The 19362-nt window shown below is 37.6% G+C and overlaps 1 long non-coding RNA gene and 1 pseudogene across 2 annotated transcripts in view; both read left to right on the forward strand.

The window, feature by feature from the left end:
- LOC309611721 (lithostathine pseudogene) overlaps positions 1-19362 on the forward strand; it is a 508337-nt pseudogene that overhangs the window by 285945 nt on the left and 203030 nt on the right. The gene's annotated exons all lie outside the window — the stretch shown is intronic.
- The window catches only part of LOC309611712, a 54505-nt gene continuing 38724 nt past the window's right edge, over positions 3582-19362 (forward strand). The window contains exon 1 of the long non-coding RNA XR_014234695.1: positions 3582-17729. This is a non-coding gene — a long non-coding RNA (uncharacterized lncRNA). The remainder of the gene's footprint in view (positions 17730-19362) is intronic.

The raw sequence follows: 19362 nt of genomic DNA on the forward strand, positions 1-19362 counted from the left end.
TTTTAACCTTCATGTCGAGCTTGCCTACCATGATGACATTTATCAGTGTCCAATTAGGTATTTCATAACACACGTGTATTTGTGACATTTTATCTCAGGACAGTGGGAGTGTAACTATTGTAGATTAGGAGATGGAAATCACCATGTATTCCTTATCTTTTCACTCAATAATAAATTTTTGTATGTCTGTGTGCCTCTAGTAGGGGTGGTATTCATGTTTGTACGTCAGGTTAATACAACTTTGAGGGCCCTCTTTATGAAACAGAACACAGAGAGGAGCTGCAAGATGGCGGAAGAGTAAGACTTGGAGATCACCTTCCTCTCCACAAATATATCAGAAATACATCTAAATGTGGAACAACTCCTACAGAACACCTACTGAACGCTGGCAGAAGACCTCAGACCTCCCAAAAGACAAGAAACTCCCCACGTACCTGGGTAGGGCAAAAGAAAAAAGGAAAAACAGAGACAAAAGAATAGGGACGGAACCTGAACCTCTGGGAGGGAGCTGTGAAGGAGGAAACATTTCCACACACTAGGAAACCCCTTCACGGGCAGAGACTGCTGGTGGTGGAGAGGGGAAGCTTTGGAGCCACGGAGGAGAGCGCAGCCACAGGGATGCAGAGGGCAAAGCGGAGAGATTCCCGCACAGAGGAGTGGTGACGACCAGCACTCACCAGCCCAAGAGGCTTGTCTGCTCACCCGCCAGGGCGGGCGGGGGCTGGGAGCTGAGGCTCGGGCTTGGGTCGGATCGCAGGGAGAGAACTGGGGTTGGCGGCGTGAACACAGCCTGAAGGGGTTAGTGCACCACGGCTAGCCAGGAGGAAGTCCGGGAAAGAGTCTGGACCTGCCAAAGAGGCAAGAGACTTTTTCTTGCCTCTTTGTTTCCTGGTGAACGAGGAGAGGGGATAAAGAGCAGCACTTAAAGGAGCTCCAGAGATGGACGTGAGCCGCGGCTATCAGTGCGGACCCCAGAGACAGCATGAGATGCTAAGGCTGCTGCTGCCACCACCAGAAAGCCTGTGTGCAAACACAGGTCACTATCCACACTGCCCCTCCCAGGAGCTTGTGCAGCCTGCCACTGCCAGGGTCCCATGATCCAGGGACAACTTCCCCTGGAGAACACATGGTGTGCCTCAGGCTGCTGCAACGTCACGCCGGCCTCTGCTGCTGCAGGCTCTCCCCGTATCTGTACCCCTCTCTCCCTGCAGCCTGAGTGAGCCAGAGCCCCCGAAGCAGCTGCTCCTTTAACCTTGTCCTGTCTGAGCGAAGAACAGAGGCCCTCAGCCGACCTACACGCAGAGGCGGGTCCAAATCCAAAGCTGAACCCCAGGAGCTGTGCGAACAAAGAAGAGAAAGGGAAATTTCTCCCAGCAACCTCAGGAGCAACGGATTAAATCTCCACAATCAACTTGATGTACCCTGCATCTGTGGAATGCCTGAATAGACAATGAATCATCCCAAATTGAGAAGGTGGACTTTGGGAACAAAGATATATATTTTTTCCCCCTTTTTCTCTTTTTGTGAGTGTGTACTTGTATGCTTCTGTGTGTGATTATGTCTGTATAGCTTTGCTTTTACCATTTGTCCTAGGGTTCTGTCCATCCATTTTTGTGGGGTTTTTTTACTTAAAAATTTTTTTTCTTAATAATTATTTTTTTATTTTTTGTTTTAATAACTTTATTTTATTTTATTTTACTTCATTTTATTTTATTTTATCTTTTTTCTTTCTATTTTTTCTCCCTTTTATTCTGAGCCACATGGAGGACAGGTTCTCGGTGCTCCAGCCAGGTGTCAGGGCTGTGCCTCTGAGGTGGGAGAGCCAACTTCAGGACACTGGTCCACAAGAGACCTCCCAGCTCCATGTAATATCAAACGGTGAAAATCTCCCAGAGATCTCCATCTCAATGCCAAGACCCAGCTTCACTCAACTACCAGCAAGCTACAGGGCTGGACACCCTATGCCAAAGAACAAGCAAGACAGGAGCACAACACCATCCATTAGCAGAGAGGCTGCCTAAAATCATAATAAAGCCACAGACACTGCAAAACACACCACCAGATGTGGACCTTCCCACCAGAAAGACAAGATCCAGCCTCATCCACCAGAACACAGGCACTAGTCCCCTCCACAAGGAAGCCTACACAACCCACTGAACCAACCTGAGCCACTGTGGACAGACATCAAAAACAACGGGAACTACAAACCTGCAGCCTACAAAGATGAGACCCCAAACACAGTAAGTTAAGCAAAATGAGAAGACAGAAAAACACACAGCAGATGAAGGAGCAAGGTAAAAACCCATCAGACTAAGCAAATGAAGAGGAAATAGGCAGTCTACATGAAAAATAATTCAGAATAATGAGAGTAAAGATGATACAAAATCTTGGAAATAGAATAGAAAAAGTACAAGAAACGTTTTACAAGGACCTAGAAGAACTAAAGGGCAAACAAACAATGATGAACAAAACAATAAATTAAATTAAAAATTCTCTAGAAGGGATCAATAACAGAATAACTAAGGCAGAAGAATGGATAAGTGACCTGGAAGATAAAATAACAGAAAAAACTACTGCAGAGCAAAATAAATAAAAAAGAATGAAAATAACTGAGGACAGTCTCAGAGACCTCTGGGACAACATTAAATGCACCAACATTCGAATTATAGGGGTCCCAGAAGAAGAAGAGAAAAAGAAAGGGACTGAGAAAATATTTGAAGAGATTATAGTTGAAAACTTCCCTAATATGGGAAAGGAAATAGTTAATCAAGTCCAGGAAGCACAGAGAGTCCCATACAGGATAAATCCAAGGAGAAACATTCCAAGCCACATATTAATCAAACTCTCAAAAATTAAATACAAAGACAAAAATATTAAAAGTAGCAAGGGAAAAACAACGAATAACATACAAGGGAATCCTCATAACGTTAACAGCTGATCTTTCAGCAGAAATTCTACAAGCCGGAAGGGAGTGGCAGGACATATTTAAAATGATGAAGGAGAAAAACCTATAACCAAGATGACTCTACCCAGCGAGGATCTCATTCAGATTTGATGGAGAAATTAAAACCTTTACAGAGAAGGAAAGGCTAAGAGAATTCAGCACCACCAAACCAGCTTTACAACAAATGCTAAAGGAACTACTCTAGGCAACAAACACAAGAGAAGGAAAACACCCACAAAAACAAATTCAAAACATTTAAGAAAATGGGAATAGGAACATGCATATTGATAATTACCTCAAATGTAAATGGATTAAATGCTCCAACCAAAAGACATAGACTGGCTGAATGGATACAAAAACAAGACCCATATATATGCTGTCTACAAGAGACCCACTTCAGACCTAGGGACACATACAGACTGAAAGTGAGGGGATGGAAAATGATATTCCATGCAAATGGAAATCAAAAGAAACCTGGAGTAGCAATTCTTATATCAGACAAAATAGACTTTAAAATATAGACTATTACAAGAGACAAAGAAGGACACTATATAATGATCAAGGGATCGATCCAAGAGGAAGACATAACAATTGTAAATATTTATGCACCCAACATAGGAGAAACTCAATATATAAGGCAAATACTAACAGCCATAAAAGGGGAAATCAACAGTAACACAATCATAGTAGGGGACTTTAACACCCCACTTTCACCAATGGACAGATCATCCAAAATGAAAATAAATAAGGAATCACAAGCTTTAAATGATATATTAAACAAGATGGACTTATTTGATATTTATAGGACATTCCATCAAAAAACAACAGAATACACATTCCTCTCAGGTGCTCATGGAACATTCTCCAGGATAGATCATATCTTGGGTCACAAATCAAGCCTTGGTAAATTTAAGAAAATTGAAATCATATCAAGTATCTTTTCCAACCACAATGCTATCAGACTAGATATCAATTACAAGAAAAAATCTGTAAAAAATACAAGCACATGGAGGCTAAACAATACACTACTTAATAACCAAGAGATCACTGAAGAAATCAGAGGAAATCCAAAAATACCTAGAAACAAATGACAATGAAAACACGATGACCCAAAACCTATGGGATGCAGCAAAAGCAGTTCTAAGAGGGAAGTTTATAGCAATAAAATCCTAGTTTAAGAAACAAGAAACATCTCAAATAAAAAACCTAACCTTACACCTAAAGCAATCAGAGAAACAAGAACAAAAAACCCCCAAATTTAGCAGAAGGAAACAAATCATAAAGATCAGATCAGAAATAAATGACAAAGAAATGAAGGAAATGACAACAAAGATCAATAAAACTAAAAGTTGATTCTTTGAGAAGATAAACAAAATTGATAAACCATTAGCCAGACTCATCAGGAAAAAAAGGGAAAAGACTCAAATCAATAGAATTAGAAATGAAAAAGAAGTAACAACTGACACTGCAGAAATACGAAGGATCATGAGAGGTTACAAGAAACTCTATGCCAATAAAATGGAAGAAATGGACAAATTCTTAGAAATGCACCGCCTTCCGAGACTGAACCAGGAAGAAATAGAAAATATGAACAGACCAATCACAAGCACTGAAATTGAAACTGTGATTAAAAATCTCCCAACAAACAAAAGTCCAGGACCAGATGGCTTCACAGGCGAATTCTATCAAACATTTAGAGAAGAGCTAACACCTATCCTTCTCAAACTCTTCCAAAATATAGCAGAGGGAGGAACACTCCCAAACTCATTCTACGAGGCCACCGTCACCCTGATACACCCTGATACCAAAACCAGACAAAGATGTCACAAAGAAAGAAAACTACAGGACAATATCACTGATGAGCATAGATGCAAAAATCCTTAACAAAATACTAGCAAACAGAATCCAACAGCAGATTAAAAGGATCATACACCATGATCAAGTGGGGTTTATCCCAGGAATGCAAGGATTCTTCAATATATGCAAATCAATCAATGTGATACACCATATTAACAAATTGAAGGAGAAAAAGCATATGATCTTCTCAATCGATGCCGAGAAAGCTTTTGACAAAATTCAACACCGATTTATCATAAAAATCCTGCAGAAAGTAAGCATAGAGGGAACTTTCCTCAACATAATAAAGGCCATATATGACAAACCCACAGCCAACATCATCCTCAATGGTGAAAAACTGAAACCATTTGCACTAACATCAGGAAGAAGACAAGGTTGCCCACTCTCACCACTATTGTTCAACATAGTTTTGGAAGTTTTAGCCACAGTAATCAAAGAAGAAAACGAAATAAAAAGAATCCAAATCAGAAAAGAAGAAGTAAAGCTGTCACTGTTTGCATATGACATGATAGTATACATAGAGAATCCTAAAGATGCTACCAGAAAACTACTAGAGCTAATCAATGAATTTGGTAAAGTAGCAGGATACAAAATTAATGCACAGAAATATCTTGCATTCCTATACACTAATGATGAAAAATCTGAAAGTGAAATTAAGAAAACACTCCCATTTACCACTGCAACAAAAAGAATAAAACATCTAGGTATAAATCTACCTAAGGAGACCAAAGACCTGTATGCAGAAAATTATAAGACACTGATGAAAGAAATTAAAGATGATATAAATAGATGGAAAGATATACCATGTTCTTGGATTGGAAGAATCAACATTGTGGAAGTGACTCTACTACCCAAAGCAATCTACAGATTCAATGCAATCCCTATCAAACTACCACTGGCATTTTTCACAGAACTAGAACAAAAAATTTCACAATTTGTATGGAAACACAAAAGACCCTGAATAGCCAAAGCAATCTTGAGAACGAAAAATGGAGATGGAGGAATCAGGCTCCCTGACTTCAGACTATACTACAAAGCTACAGTAATCAAGACAGTATGGTACTGGCACAAAAACAGAAATATGGATCAATGGAACGGGATAGAAAGCCCAGAGATAAACCCACGCACATATGGTCACCTTATCTTTGATAAAGGAGGCAAGCATATACAGTGGAGAAAAGACAGCCTCTTCAATAAGTGGTGCTAGGAAAACTGGACAGGTACATATAAAAGTATGAAATTAGAACACTCTCTAACACCATACACAAAAATAAACTCAAAATGGATTAAAGACCTAAATGTAAGGCCAGACACTATCAAACTCTTAGAGGAAAACATAGGCAGAACAGTCTATGACATAAATCACAGCAAGATCCTTTTTGACCCAGCTCCTAGAGAAATGGAAATAAAAACAAAAATACACAAATGGGACCTAATGAAACTTAAAAGCTTTTGCACAGCAAAGGAAACCATAAACAAAACCAAAAGACAACCCTCAGAATGGGAGAAAATATTTGCAAATGAAGCAACTGACAAAGGATTAATCTCCAAAATTTACAAGCAGCTCATGCAGCTCAATATCAAAAAAACAAACAACCCAATCCAAAAATGGGCAGAAGACCTAAATAGACATTTCTGCAAAGAAGATATAAAGATTGCCAACAAACACGTGAAAGAATGCTCAACATCATTAATCATTAGAGAAATGCAAATCAAAACTACAATGAGATATCATCTCACACCGGTCAGAATGGCCATCATCAAAAAATCTACAAAAAATAAATGCTGGAGAGGGTGAGGAGAAAAGGGAAGCCTCTTTCACTGTTGGTGGGAATGTAAATTGATACAGCCCCTATGGAGAATAGCATGGAGGTTCCTTAAAAAACTAAAAATAGAACTACCAAACGACCCAGCAATCCCACTTCTGGGCATATACCCTGAGAAAACCATAATTCAAAAAGAGTCATGTACGAAAATGTTTATTGCAGCTCTATTTACAATAGCCAGGACATGGAAGAAGCTAAGTGTCCATCATCAGATGAATGGATAAAGAAGATGTGGCACATATATACAATGGAATATTACTCAGCCATAAAAAGAAAAGAAATTGAGTTTTTTGTAGTGAGGTGGATGGGCCTAGAGTCTGTCATACAGAGTGAAGTTAGTCAGAAAGAAAAAAGCAAATACCGTATGCTAACACATATATATGGAATCTTAAAAAAAAAAAAAAAAAAAAAAAAAAAAGGTCCTGAAGAACCTAGGGGCAAGACACAGACCTACTACAGAATGGACTTGATGATATGGGGAGGTGGAAGGGTAAGCTGTGACAAAGTGAGAGAGTGGCATGGACATATATACACTACCAAATGTAAAATAGATAGCTAGTGGGAAGCAGCTGCATAGCATGGGGAGATCAGCTCGGTGCTTTGTGACCACCTAGAGGGGTGGGATAGGGAGGGTGGGAGGGAGGGAGATGCAAGAGGGAAGAGATATGGGAACATATGTATATGTATAACTGATTCACTTTGTTATAAAGCAGAAACTAACACACCATTGTAAAGCAATTATACTCCAATAAAGACGTTAAAAAAATAAAAAAGAAAAGAAAAGAAAAAGAACACAAAATGTTGGAAGTAATTACAGGGCCTTGGCAGGGACCGGAGGTGGTGGCGACAAGAAGCCCTTCCTGACTCATGTGCTTCTGCTTTTCATTAACCTGAGCCTATTGCCTGTGTTATTAGTTTAACCTTAAACCCTTTATTCACTTGAGCAGGGATATTGACTGATGCACTAATTTGGCTGACGTTAAAAGAAATTTATTTTTCCAAGGTGTGTTATCTAGTGCTTAGCCTCCACCTCTAATGTTGCTTTAAACTTTGTTAATTTTTTAATATCTATTTACACATTTAAGCTACTTCTTATGTGTAGGTCTGCTGTTATTCTTGAAACATGAGCCAAAATGCACTGCATTATAGCTGATCAGCAAGTGAATAGAGGGGGAAGGCTCATTTTTTGAAGGTCAATAGACTTCTAAATGCCTCAGTGGTATGTTTTAGAAAATTATTATTTCAATACGACTAATGTAGCCTATGGTGCCTGTGAGTGGACACGAAGCTGTTGTTTTAAGTGCACATTGTGTCCTTGTGGACATGGAATTAATAGATTATATGGAAGAGTGTTTTCTGGAGGAATTTAGCCTTGTACAATAAGTTTTAATGTTTCTGTGATTACTAAAGCTAGATGATTTTTCACAGAAAAGTGACTAGGGACTTCTGCCTAGAGTTCTCTGGCATAAGTAGCAAGTCCTTTTGGATGACAATTACTAACTGCCCCCACCCATGTTCCTGTGCCCCCTCCCATCTATCAGCTTTCCTATTTGAAAGTACACCTCTAGTTGATTTCTTAGTAAAATTTCTTTTGTGGGGGATTTTTTCAAGATAATGTAGTGCTAGTCCCCCTTCTATGGCAGGGATCCCCAACCCTGGGCCACAGACAGGTACTGGTCCATGGCCTGTTGGGAACAGGGGCGCACAACAGGAGGTGAGCAGCCAGCGAGCAAGTGAAGTTTCATCTGTATGAAGCCACTCACCATTGCTTGCATTACAGCCTGAGCTCTGCCTCCTGACAGATCTGCAGTGGCATTAGATTCTCATAGGAGCTCTAACCCTACTGTGAACTGTGCATGCAAGGGATCTAAGTTGCGTGTTTCTTATGAGAATCTAATGCTTGATAATCTGAGGTGGAGCTGAGAAGGTGTTGCTAGCACTGGGGAGCAGCTGTAAATACACATTATCATTAGAAGAGAGGTTTGACTGCACAGAGACCATAATAAATCAATTGCTTGCAGACTCACTTCAAAACCCTATCAGTGAGTGGCAAGTGAAAACAAGCTTAGGGCTCCCACTGATTCTGCATTATGGTGAGTTGTATAATTATTTCAGTATATATTGCAATGTAATAATAATAGAAATAAAGTGCACAATAAATTCAATGTGTTTGAATCATCCCAAAACCATCTCCCCGCCCCTGGTCTGTGGAAAAGTTGTCTTCCATGAAACTGGTCCCTGGTGCCAAAAAGGTTGGGGACTGCTGTTCTATGGGATCCTCAGGTAGTACTTAGCGATTGTACAGTTTTTCACCACTCTCTTGGAAATACAGTAGCTCACTCCCCACAAAGCCCTGGTTACTTTTCCTCTCAGAAACCACTGCAAAGCAAAAAGGAAAATGAAAAACAGAAGTAAAAATTTAAATTTAAACAAACTAGGTAACATCTTCAACCATGAACATCAATATAAATGGAAAGTCAGACAAATTCAGAAGAGATCAAACAGGAGTAGGAAGAATGCCAAGTATAGTAGATGGTGTGATATACTGCAGAGGTTCCCCTTCAGGACTGAAGGGCCTGTTTGCCCCGACTTCTGAAAGATTGCCCTCAGCTGTCAATTCTCTGTGGTTAGCCCTTGAGCAGAGTTAGCTGCTTCACCCAAGGTCATGCCCCTCCTGGGGTAGCTGGCATCCAGTGAATGATAGATGAGTGAGTGTAAAAGTCTGGCTTGCATATTGCAATGTGAGACATCTTTGATGCTCCATCTGAATTTCAGAGCTCCCTGCAGGGTTGGTTAAATCCTTGTTGTACTTTCACCATAACCTAACTTCTTCTTCCTTCCCTGTGTGTACTGATCCTGAGTTCAAATGCTAATCTCAGGCTCAGAGTCTTTTGCTTGGAAAACAACCCATGGCCCAAGTAAGAAATATATAAAACAGGAAAATGACTGATCTCATTTGAGGGGTGCAACAGTCCCAACACAAAATGTATCTTGGGAATTTACTCCTTTGTACATTTTATATTTTCACTTCATCTTAAAACTGTATTTCTCTACTGTTTTATTTTTTATTTATTTTCTCCTAATCTCATTTCCTTTTTCTGTTTCTACCCTTTTTGCTCATTCCTTTAGAATCAGGCATCTTGAAATGATTTCTTATGTGCTTCAATTGTTCCTGCATATTTTGTACTGCAATGTTGCTTTTGCCCCTCCACTATTTTGGAACAATTATTTGCAAGATAAGCAAGGCCTGGAAACAGGAGGATATTTATCAGTCTGTATCTTCCTTTTATTTTGGCTGCATTTGACATAGTTGAACATGCCCTATTTTAAAAGTAAACTTTTATTTAGAAAAGTTTTAGATTCACAGAATTCTTGTGAAGATAGTATAGACTTCATATCCAGTGTTCCCTATTATTAACATCTTACATTAGTATGACATGCTTGTTATAATTAAAGAACCAGTACTAATACATTATTATTAACTAAAGTCCATACCTTATTCAGATTTTTTTCAGTTATTCCCTAATGTATTTTCTGTTCTATGATCTCCCCCAGGATATTACATTTTATTTAGTCATGTCTCCTTAGACTCCTCCTAGCTGTGACAGTTTCTCAAACTTTGACAATTCTGAGAACTATAGGTCAGGTATTTTGCAGGATGTCTATCAATTGAAATTTCTCATAATTAGAGTGGGGTTATGGGTCTTTGGGAAGATCACAGAGGTAAAGTGCCATTTCATCACATCACATTATGGTACATACTATCAATATGACTTATCGTTGTTCAGGTTGACATTAATTACCCATCTAGGGTACTGTTTGTAAGGTTTCTCTACTGTAAATTAAATCATATTTTCTCTCTTTTCATATTGTACTCTTTGGAAGGAAGTCACTATATACAGCTCGCACCTAAAGAGTGGGGAGTTATGCTTGGCCTCCGTGTGGATGGAGTATCTACATAAATTATTTGGAAATCTACATAGGACATTTTTCTAGTTTCTACCATTTATGTAATTATTAAATCATTTATTTATATCAATATGAATTTATGGATATTTGTTTTATACTTTGGGTTAATATTCAAAACTACTTTATTTTCTTACTTATAATATTCCAGCTTTGGCCACTGGGAGATCTTTCAGTTTTCTCCTGTATTGCTTTGACATGTGCTCATCAATGTGTGTTTTTTTAAATAACTTTCCTAATTTCTGGCACTACAAAATGCTCCTGGATCATCTTGTACATTAACTGCCCCTACCTTGCAGTCAACCATTTCTCAAAGAAGCCTGACTCTTTTTATTGGAGATGGATATTAGAAGCCAAGATATAGGCTCTAGGTTGCTCGGCATTTCTTTTTATGAAACACAGTTCTCTTAGTTTTTGTGACAATATGCTTTCCCTCTTTTCTTTGCCTCTCCGACTACTTTCTAAATCTCCTTTGAATCCTTATTTTCCTCTTCCAATCTTTAATTACTGAAATTATTCTTGATGGTTCCTTGCAGGATACTCTTCTGTTGTCAATCTGTAACGCTTTTTGAGTTATTTCTCTTAACCTTCTTTCAGTTGTCCCTTATTCCATTTAATGCATTTTCAACAACGTGGCTAGAATGATGGTTTAATTTCCTTTAGGATAAAGTTCAAAATCCTTAAGAGCACATAGGTCTTTCATGACTTGGCACTAGGGCCTTGTCCAAGACTTGCCCTCCTGACTTCACTTCTTGTCCTTCATAGTTCCACCATGGTGAACTTCTTTCAGTTTCCTGCACAGAGCTGCTGGGTTTTCTATTCTATTATCACAGTATTTTGTATCTTTTGACATCTCTTGTGAACACTTTTCTTTCTTATCTCCTTCCTGTTTGCTGGGAAAAATCTAAAATTTCTACCACAAAGTCTTCCTTGTTTCCCAGTGTTAAATTAAATGTTCCGTAAATTCGTTTCCCAATCATATTCCGCCTATTAGGATGGAGAGCCCCTCGTATGAGACTCTGAGACTCCAGTTCCCTCATTGAACTGTAACCTCAGTTCTCTTGTTCCCTGACAATTTTTAGTGTCTAGGACACTGACTCATGGTGGCCAGCTGATAATAATTGAAAGACTGAAAGAGAACAGATAAATAGGGATGGAGATATAACTATAGCTAGAGACTATCACATAGTCAGAAACAGGCTATTAGGCAACATAGGTATTCAGAGAAATATAAGGTGTGTTTACCTTCAAGAAGCTTACAAAGTTACAAAGCAAGATCTACATGTAGGAACCAAAGATCTCTGCATCTATATAGACTGCTATGTTCCCATGAGAGGTGCATAAGGGCTTAGAGAGAGTAGAGGTCTCTGTGGGTTGTTTATGGTAGGGAACAGCTTTGGGAAAGAGATAAATCTTAACCTTTGTCATAAAAGATTACTAAGATTTGAGTAGATGGAGCAGGGTGAATGAGAGGAATGTAAACAAAGTTTTGGGGGCTGTGATGAGCTTCAAGATCAGTAAGAGATTGGGTTGGTGGCAAGAAGAGGTCCAAGTCAGGAAAGTATTTCTGTTTGACTATTTCTCTTAATCTCATGCAACTTGTTCTTAGCCTCTTAAGAAATCTCAACTTGAACATTATTTCCACATTTATAAATAATGCTTCTAATAATTGTTATTTTTCTTTATTTTTTATTTTCCTTTCTTCATTAGTGATAGAAGTAGAGCTATTGTCCCTTTGGAATAGCAATTTATCTTTGACATTAAAACAGGCTGATATGTATATATGTACAACCCAGCTATTACTTTTTATGCTTTTTATTAAAATGCAACAGTGGATTCTCTTGCATTGTTTTTTATAGATTTCTTACCCTTTGCATTTAGATGATAAAATGTTTTGTGACAAGGATAATTCAAATTTGTGTCTCCACAAAGTAAGAAGAAGGTGTAAACATATTTCATTTGGATGTGTGAACTTAAGCTGTTTTGACCTACTTCTGGGAATTATATTTTTCTTAGAAGCATTGAATGTTTACCTTAATTGTCTGTGATGGATTTGATTTCAACTCTCCTGGGAGGGATGATTGCTCAGTCCACTTAAAATTATAAATCACAATATGGAGTGTCTTGCTTTAGACTTGAAGATATCCAATAGCTCAGGATTTTCTTGTGGTTCATCAGTTAATAAGATCACCACATCTCAAAAGGCTTTTCAGTTAACACTGTTCAGTTACTATGCATTTTTCATGGTTTAAAAGGCTGAAACCTGATACTGATTTGAATGTATCTATTTTGGCATGCTTCATGATATTCACAAAGTTAGGATTTTTATACACCTAAAATTTTGGCAGAGAAGAAAAACAACTCTAAGTATATTTATTCATCTATGAATTTTGATAGAAAAGAAAAAGGAATGTTCAAAGAGAAATCATAGGAGTGACTTTGTTGTAAACTATAAAGCTCTATATGTCTGGTTCATTCTAGATAATGTATTCACTCTATTTCTGGTATAATGAAATAAATCTTATGTTTCTATATTAACCTATTTCAAGACTTATTGAGAAATATGTATCTATTTACATACTGCATTTATTTAAATTTTGTATTTATTTACATTATATATTATATATTATTTTATATTGTAAAAATAATACCTATAGAAGATACCGAACTATTAAAATGCAAAGAACAAGAGTTAAAAAAATCCCACCACACAGCATCACAGATAATGCTTAAATGTGTTATTTTCAGTCTGTTTTCTATGCTAATAGGTGTATGTTCTACTCATTTTTATCTCAAAACTCAGTATATTGTTTACTTATTTTATATCCTGCTTGTATCCAGTTTTGTTTGAACATATGCTTTACTACGCATATCTAGATCAACTACAAGACAGATGAACAGAACAAAAATTCCTACGACTTGAGAAATTCTTAGGACTGGAAATGCTGAGAGGAGATTTATATTATAGCAATTATTATATCATGTAGTACATCAGTAAACATGGTATAACTGAAAGAATGGGAACAAAAATGTGGAGAGGGAAAAAATTAACATCAAAGATATAATTCAGAATTAATGACACAATAAAACAAAGGGTGTTCATTTAGTGTAATGTGCTAAAATTGTCAAATTTGTTAGAGATAAAGTAAATGAATGCAAAATTAGCAGATTGGCCTAACACAGGGTAAAATAGGTGATTGTGGGAACCATATGAGCTTTGGGCTGAGTTAGGTTACAGCTGGTTTAAAGGAAAAAAATTGAGAAAACCACTGGCGACCCTTGACTATTTCCAGAAGAATTCAACTACAGTAAACAGCAAAGTGCCAAGCAGAGTTAAATATTTCTAACCAGGATGGAAAATGAAGAGTGATTACTATAGATGAGGAAGGTGAGTTGAAAGTTTATAGCAGTGGGATATGGGAACTTCAGACCTGTAAGTGCCCTTACTGTTGATGGGCTCAGCAAGCTGAAGTTAGGCTCATGGAGGGGCACCTTTTCGTGAAGGATATCTTCTGTATAGAATGGGAGGTCATCTACCCCTGCAGATGACCCAAAGTTCAACCACCACCAGAAGAAGTGGGTCACTATGATCAGACTTGCTGTTTCCTTTGTTTTCTTTAATTTGCTGCACGGTCTATTTTGTTTACTTTCATACATTTTGGAAAGTTAGATATTTATTTTATGTTTATATTTAAATAAAAATATTTAAACTATTTTTCTAATATTATCATATTAAGGGCGACTGCAGCAGTATCTTTTGAGTTCCATCTATTTACAATGAAGACTTTAGCACCCATTTCTTTAACCCCTATCTTTATTTCAGATATTTGTTAAGCTGGGAATTTAGTATTAGATCAGTGTTCTTAAATGATTAGTTTTTATATTATATAAATTTTCTTTTGTGCATATTCTTTATTCATATTTGCATTCACTTTTGAAACCAAAAGTTTTTACTTTGCTTCTTAACATAGGCATCAACCAGAAGAATTCTAGTGTGGTGAAGGGCTGGGTGCACCAGGAGAGGCAATTAGGACCCCTTGGGATATTTTATGAAAAAAGTCTTTAACAAGGGACTGGAAGACACATCTTTGCAGGCAGATTTCCCCTAATAATTTGTGTGTCAACTGGAGAGAAGATACTATAGTAGATGCTCTTATTTCAGTATTTCAGTTTCCCTAATTGTGGTGTCAGAAAGAATCTCGGAAGCACAGAGATAAATAGGAAACTAATGTGAAGGGAAGCTGATTAATTATTGAATGTTCAATTAATTGAGTGTGGAACTAGTTTTTTATTTGCTACAAAAGCACAAAGTGGCAGGCTGACTTCCAGGAGCAAATCCTTTCTCAAATATAAACTCAAAGAGCTTTAGCTGCCCTGAGGGATATGACGCTACCTCATTATCCAGAATTTCACTTTCAGTATTTTGCTACATAAGATAAATTACTCTGGATTGGTTGTGGTGTTCTTTGCCCTTCTATTAGGATAGATGATTATATGTGGATGAATTTGAGGAAACTCCAGGGGGCCAGTTCTCAAGGAAGAAAGGAACAAAGAGAACTATGTAGGAAGAAAAACTTTTTCCTCCTTCCCTTCTATGTTCTTTGTCTGGCCTAATAATCAAATTGACATAAGACAAGTTAACAGGAGAAAAACAAATTTAATGTCATATGTATGGGAGTCCAAAGACATGAAGCTCTCTTATAGTCAGGGAATTGAGACTTATATGCCATTCGGAGCTAAGGGAGGGAGCTGGGGAGTCTGGGGCTTAATGGGGAGGAAGATAAATCCAAGGGATATAGGAAGAACAAATATTTGGTAAACAAATTCTTGCTATGCCATGCAGATATGGCCTTCTGGTGTATCTCTGATATTAGCTCTCTTCCTAGTAAAGGACCTTTATCTAAATTCTTCTAGGCAGTTAAGAGAGAGATAAAAAGCAAACAAATAAACAAAGAACAAAAACAAAACTCTTTCTGAGTCTGTTTGGCCTTGATTATCTTTAGGTCAAAGTAATACACATGCCAAAATGGCATATTTTGGGGTCATGTATTCTGCTCCCTCTCAATGTCAGTTAAAGGTAAATGTCCTATCTGTAATGTTTTAACGGATCACCAATATATTCTATCATGTCAGTTATATTCTTTTGTTATGAAATCCTCAATCCCCTTTTCTCATATATCTATGAGAAGACTTCAGTTGCAACAATACTTTGAGTCTTTTCTTTATTTCTAACTCATGGTTTCTCAAAAAAGGAGAATTGATGTATTGGATTGCTAAGATTAGCAAAGGGAACTACCAGGCTTAACTCAAATATTTCTGGATTTTTCCATTTGGAACTGTTGCCTTGAGAGGGTGTGAATTCTACTATATCATAATTTCCCTGCTTCCTTGCAGAAAACTAATATGTTGATGTCTATCCTCTTACTCCTATAAATTTCTCAATTAATTGAGAACCCATAGTGGAAGGGATGTGAGTTATTTGGCCTCTGTTAACCTTAACATTTGTCTCAGAAACCCAAATCAGAGATGTATAGTTGTCATGTCTAGAAAGGTCTACTTAGCGTATTGTTTTTGTCTTCTTTGCTTTATAAAGAATCAGTATTTACTGAGCTTATGTGAATAAAAAGAAAATGAAATCAGATCTGGAAAATCATTAAAGATGGAAAAAGTCCTAGAAACTTCTGTCTCCTCCACTACCTACCTCTTGGTCACTCTTCTTTACTTTTAGCTTCTATCTCCTCTCTGTTCCTCTTTCCATTGAACAGCTTCCTATATTTACTCATAGTTTCTACTCAATTGTTGTTTAAACTTCTGCATAACAGGGATTAATCTCAGATGGTCTGATTGATCACATGCTTATCTCCAGAGCTACTGACACTTGGCCAATACTATAGAATGTTTTAACTGAAAATAGATGATGTTCTGTGATCAGGCATTTATGAGAAGGATGTGCCAATCTGTCAACATTGTTTAGTTACAATAATTGGAATTATAACTTGGGTCAAGGGCATCTCAATGGTTAAAGTTGGTCAGAAAGCTCATTCTAAGGGATCTCCTCCATGTGTTGACATTGGGCTTCTTGGTGCTGAAGTGCTTTGCATGCACACCTCTGATGGTTGGGACCAGGAGATAGACTGAGTTCTGTGTGACCCAATCCAAAAAAGAGAGGGCAAAGAAACCTGTGTCTGAGCTCTGCAGACCCCTCCCAATGTATATTCTTCTTTTGCTGTTACTGACCTATACATTTTGCCTGCAATAAAGCTGTCGTGTGAATATAAACTCTGTGAATCCTGTGACTCCTTTTAGCAATCAAGCACTTCAATTGATTAATGTGCAATTAACACAGCTTACCATGGCACAAAACTCTCCTTCACAGCATCTTCCACTTTACCTCCTATCACTAATGGATTCAAGTATTCTTGGTTCAGATTTACAAAGAAGCCTCACAGGCCCAAATCATTTCTTTCTTTCTTTCTGCTTTTTTTTTTTTTTTTTTCTCTTTTACATGACATAGACCATTATTAAAAAAAAAAAAAAAAAAGACTGTGGATTGGCTGCCCTTGGGTAGTCTCTGGGGTAATTGTTTGTGTCCAAAGATCCAAAGTCATGCTATGCAAAGCATGGCCTCCTAAGAAGCAGGAGTTGTGAACCAGGCAGTTTCACCTTACATACGAATATATCTCTGGCAGTGTTCTGTGGCTGGGCTACACAATTCAAATATCTGTCTGTACGTATACATCTAATGTCAGATACCTACTTCCTTAGCCAGCAACTGAAGGCTCATTGTCCTCTGATTTCCCATCATCAAGTTTGTTTCCTGACTTGATAAATATTTATCAAATGAGTGAATATGTTTATTCTGTATTGGGCAGAGGCTGTCTACATTTCAGTCAAATGAGCTCATGATGAAACTAGATAGTCCAAGATGAGAAATAGAGGTGGTCTGAGATCATATATAGGAGATTAGTTTGGTTGATCAGCTGATTCCAACCCTGAGAATTTGAAGATAAGTCTGGTTATGGACAGGGTATAAGCCAAAGAGGAATGTGGTCATTGATGAAGCCAAGAACTTCTCACCTGGGAATCACTGAGGGCTTTGGAGGAAGGTCTGAATTTTTCACTGTTGCAGATAAAAAGTAAGTGGAAGTTGTGTGACATGGTAAGTAGTTGTGGTTACTTGATAGCCAGGGAAACCATGTAGATGTTGAGACAAGTGGCCAAGATAAGAAAGAAAAATGGAAAATAGCCAAAGAGAATAAGCATTTACTATGTGTCATGTACTGTTCTAAGAGCTCTCCTTATATTAACTCATTCAGTATACAAAAAAGCCACCTGTGATTATGGTTTCTCTTTTTATATTCCTCATTTTTAAAATGAGGAAACTAAGTAAGAGAAGATAGGAAAGTTGTCCAAAGTCATATAGCTAGAAAGTGGCAGAGTGAGGACTAGGCATAAACAAATTTGGAATCAGAACCTGTGCTCTTAACTGCTACCCTAAACTTTCTCCTAAGGCTTCTTATAAGATGAGTTCTATTAACACATATTTTGATAAAAATTGCTCTAGAATTTTTGGTCTTAAAAGGATCCTGTACTTTGGGCTGGAGGTATGGCAATAGAAACTTTCTTTTGAGACTATAGCTGCTTGTATTTCACTGTCAAGCTGTTACCACACAAAGTCCAGTTATGCTATTCTTTTGAGTGATCTATTGTATTTTTAATCAGTCCTCCAGCATTTCATTGTAGTCATGTTGCCATGGTAGGAAAAAAATGTTACTTAAATGGAATATTATTGATTTAAGATAATTCTTTTCTCTTGTAACTCATATGTTTGTTCTGGCTGTTCTTGCCAACAACCCTAAGTGATGAGGTTTCACGTTTCCCTAAAGCGAGTATATTTTTCAAAATCAGTCATGTGTTTTCATTATTATCAGATTAGACTGGTTGATTTCCTAATGTAGGGGAGGATAATTTTTTTCCTCTACACTTCTAGATTCTTTTGACTGGTTTAATAATTAAATTGACATAAGACAGATTAACAGGTTAAAAATAAATGTAATTTCATACATACGGGAGCCACACATAGACATGAAAGTGTCCTAGACAGTCAGGCAACTGAGGCTTAAATGCCATCCTGTGCTAAGGAGGAGGGAATAGGGGTCTAGGATTTCAAAGGGGAGAAAGACAATTCACAGGAAGATGGGGAGAGCAAATGTTTGGTAAAAAAATATAGTTGTCATGCCCTGCAGAGACAATGGGACACAGAGAGGAATTTGAACAAAACAAGTCTTTCCAAGTTCCCTCCAGCCCAACACACCAATCCCGTAGTTATAGTTGTCTTTGTAGTTATCTTTGGTGATAGCTCTCTTCCTGAACAAGGCCCTCTATCTAAATTCTTTTAGGCAGTTAAGGGGGAGGTAAAAAATCTTCTTGAGTTGTTTGGACCGTGATTGTTTTCAGTTCAAAATAATCCACATGCCGAATTGTCATACTTTAAGGAGGCTCCTTCTGAACCCCTTCACTAATTTCCTCAATGACAGGGCTAATATCAGGAGGCACCTACATTCTTAAATTCATTATCATTCACTTAAAAGAAGCAAAGCTCAAAATAGCATTCCTGTGAAGTTCAGTATTTCACTAATAAAATGATGACCTGCCTTACTTTCTAATCATGTGTTTCACTTATGATGGGATGACAACCTCAGATCAATTTTACTGGATCAATGTGATAATAAGAGCTGACAATTATATAATTATGTAATACTTATGGTA

Source organism: Balaenoptera borealis, assembly GCF_965194805.1.
Source record: "Balaenoptera borealis genome assembly, chromosome: 15".
Lineage (NCBI taxonomy): Eukaryota > Metazoa > Chordata > Mammalia > Artiodactyla > Balaenopteridae > Balaenoptera > Balaenoptera borealis.